The sequence below is a fragment of the Octodon degus genome, unplaced genomic scaffold (genome assembly GCF_000260255.1).
Source record: "Octodon degus isolate 3935 unplaced genomic scaffold, OctDeg1.0 scaffold00055, whole genome shotgun sequence".
Taxonomy (NCBI): Eukaryota; Metazoa; Chordata; class Mammalia; order Rodentia; family Octodontidae; genus Octodon; species Octodon degus.
In genome coordinates, this window is record NW_004524631.1 from 5,834,333 (window position 1) to 5,838,050 (window position 3,718).

The 3,718-nt window shown below is 41.4% G+C and overlaps 1 protein-coding gene across 1 annotated transcript in view; it reads left to right on the top strand.

Annotated features, from left to right (window-relative positions):
• Positions 1-3,718, top strand: part of LOC101584940 (46 kDa FK506-binding nuclear protein-like) — a 50,823-nt gene that overhangs the window by 713 nt on the left and 46,392 nt on the right. The window lies entirely within an intron of this gene.

A 3,718-nucleotide genomic window follows, 5' to 3' on the forward strand; every position in this document is an offset into this window, starting at 1 on the left:
TTTTTGACCTAGATTCCAATTAAGAATATTGTCAAGTATTAACAGCACAAGTGATGGGTTAACTTCAGAATAGTAATTGGTGTTGGGGTAGGGTTTGCAAGAATATTTTATTTTAATTTTTGGATGAAATTTTTATCTATTATATATTAAACATTCTTGCTGCTGCAGCAGATTTGAGACCTTTTTGAGGGCTAAATTATTCTCCATTGTGAGAGATGTCCTTGGGTTAAGTTGAAAACCCTACCCAAAACTAAAGTGGGGAGAGGGAGAGCCTTAGCCTCTGCCAGCCCCAGCCACCTCCCCTGAAACTTGTGCCTTTTGAAAGCAGGTTTCTTTCACTGCTATGTTGGACACTACCGGTATCTGTCCCTGGGCCAACAGGGACCTCTGATGCCTTCATTATGACCTGTCTCCATCCCCATTCTGTGCTTTTTTTAAAGAATTTTCAGGACTTTTCTAATCTCATAACTATTCAAGTTTCACTTCCTAAATTTTAAGAACTTTAATTGAAAGTTTAAATTGAAGGTGCTGTTTGTAGACTTAATCACTCAATGAAAGCCTTGCTATCATGACAAATCTTTGAGTTTTCTCTTAAGATAATGATGCTGGTCATTGCAGCTTCAGCATCCCTTGTTTTTTGTTTTGTTTCTGTGAGAGTTTTTGTTTTGCTTTGTTTTTTAATGCTTGGCTTTACTCTGCTGATCTCAGAGTTCCCTGGCTTTTCTTCCCTCAGTCCCTTCTCACCCTTTGCTGTCCTGTGTAATGATTTGGTGAGAGACATTGTTGCTTTGTTGCCCATCCCACACACCCTCAGCACCACCCCTCCCCCATACCACATGTGAGTTTCAAGTTTTATTATTGCAATAAAAGTGCTTTATGCTGGCTTTTCTCAAAAAAAAATGCACATATGCATCATTTCCATCTTAGCAGCATTGGGAGAAAATTAATATTCCTTGACAATAGACTGGCTAAACCCACTCATGGTACACCCATTGATGAAATATTGTGTAACTTTTAAAATTAGTCCATTCTTTCTCATTTACAAGGACCTTCAAGATACATTCAGTGAAAAAAGAAATTATGGAAGAATAGTGAAAATGTTTGTATAAAAAGTATATATCATACATATTTATACTCATAAACATTACATGTTTATGGAATATCTTTGGAAGGATACACATAAAACTGCTCACAGAGGGTAGCTCCAATGAGGGAGCTAAGTGACATTAGGGGTCAGTAGGGAATCAATTTTTTATTGTGTCTTATCAATTTGTTTTACCATGTGCATGTTCTGCTTTAAAAAAAAATCTGTTTTATAATTTAAGTGTGAATAGTCCTTAAATAAAACCCAAGGATGTAAGGCCCAACCGGAAGGTCACAGAAGGTCAAAAGTGATAAAGCTAGGATTGGACCCTGGAGTCTTCTGATGCTCAAGTTCACACCTGCTCGCTCACCGGTGCCTTGCTCTTTCTCCTGCTATGTCCTCCATCACCGGGGCTCATTCACATCGCCAGAGCACTCCACTCAACTTGCCTGAAAGAGTCCCTAGGTTTAAGTAGTTGAAGAAATCCTGTAAATAGATTGTCACAGCATTTTTAGTATTTTACAAATAATTTTATTCAATAATACTTTTTTCAATTTTTTTATTCATTCTAATGAAAAATAAAGATATAATAGCAATGAAACAGTTGCAAAACAGGTTTAGGATGATTACAACAATTACTACATTGCATATTGTCTTCATAGTAGTTATTCAGAGAACAAGATGGAGATATGATATCTTGTCTAAACAATATTAGTACAAACTTCTACTCTCAATGAACTAAGAGAAAGTAGCTGTACATCTATTCTAACTCTCTTGTGTGTGTGTGTGTGTGTGTATGCGTGTTTTTTCTTTCTCTATTTTTTGTTCACAACAAAACGTTCCTTTATTTACACTTTTGTGAAGTTACTAACACTTGACACTAGGCTGCCTAGCAATTTATAGCTAATGATAACCAGACAGGATGTGAATTTCAGGAGTGAGGTAGCTTGTTTGCTTTAAGAACTGGGCCAAGTCCCACCTACACATATTTAATCAATTTCTTAGCTTCGTGGCTGCCAACATATCCCCCTCTTTTGCTGTGTTTTGTCAGAGATGGGAGTTCCACTGCAGTTAGAGAAACTGTATTTGGAGAAGTCTTTAAGGAACCTTTTTGTGCTTGATGCCAGTATAGACATTTTAGTTACTTGAATTCAGCAAAATAACCCAATATAGTCCAATAGTCCATAATAGTAGTGAGTTATCATCAGAACTAGTATTTGTCAGACATCATTGACTTGAGCCTTTTACAACTCAACATATTAATATGGCATTACTTTTTATACCTCATGATTATCCATTTCTGATGGATGGTTAAAACCAATTTAAAGAAAGACCTATATAACTAAAAATGTAACCTTTGTATCTGACAAGGTCAGTCAAATCCCCTCAGGGTTTACCCTGGAAACATGTACAGCATCTTGTAGATCTCTTGTCATTGTCAGCCATCTGGATGAGTCACGGCCATTGCTTGACCAGTTTGCTCTCTGGAGAGCCTGAGAGAATTTTTCTCTCTAGATGACTCTCCTTAGGCACACTCTACATCATCAATCACTTTCCTCTGTGGCCCCATAATCTCCTTGACCAGAAAATGTGGGACACCACTGAGTTACAAGATGTCACAGCACAGGTTCTCATATGTCCTGAGTCCTCACTGACTGATCTTGAAGGGCTAGGGCCAAAATATTGGCTATCCTTGTAGCCCCTCTATTTCTCTAATTTTTGGTCTGCAAATTTTAGTTATTAAACAGCCAGAAGAGAAGCTTAATGATATTATTATCTTATAACAGAGGCAGTTGAGCTATCTGTCTGAATATCAAACACCGTAGACATAACATGGAACTGCTATTTTCCAACAGCCATGAATAATCTAAAATTTAAATCCCTATAGAATGTTAAAAAAAAAAAAAAAAAAACAATTACAGACCCAGAGCGCAGGCCTGGCGAGTGAGTGAGACGACCTGAAGCCGCAGGATCCTGAATAGACCCAGAGCCCAGGCCCAGTGAGTTGGGCTGCAGGATCCTGAACAGACCCAGAGCGCAGGCCCTGCAAGTAAGACCACCGGGCAGCGGGATCCTGAACAGACCCAGAGCGCAGGCCCGGCGAGTGAGTGAGACGACCCAGGGCCAGGATCCTGAAAAGAGTGCAGGCCCAGCGAGTGAGTGAGACAACCCGGGGCCGTGGGATCCTGAATAGACCCAGAGCCCAGGCCCAGAGAGTGAGTTAGATGACCGAGGGCCACGGGATCCTGAACAGACCCAGAGCACAGGCCACGCGAGTGAGTGAGACGACCCAGGGCCTGGCAGGATCCTGAACAGACCCAGAGCGCAGGCCCGGTGAGTGAGTGAGACGACCCAAGCCACGGGACCCTGAACAGACCCACAGCGCAGGCCTGGCAAGTGAGTGAGACAACCCAGGCTGCAGGATCCTGAATAGACCCAGAGCGCAGGCCCAGCACAGAACCCTTCAGCAGAACTCCCTGCAAAGAGGCTAGAGGCAAGACCCACCCAGGTGATTCAGGAGCAGAACATTTTGCCAGAAAGACACAAAGGGTTCAAGTCTAACGCCTGCAGCAGAAAGAAGTGGAGCACAGCAGCCAGATCCAAGCAACACCCAACTGGAGGAATCTGAACTTC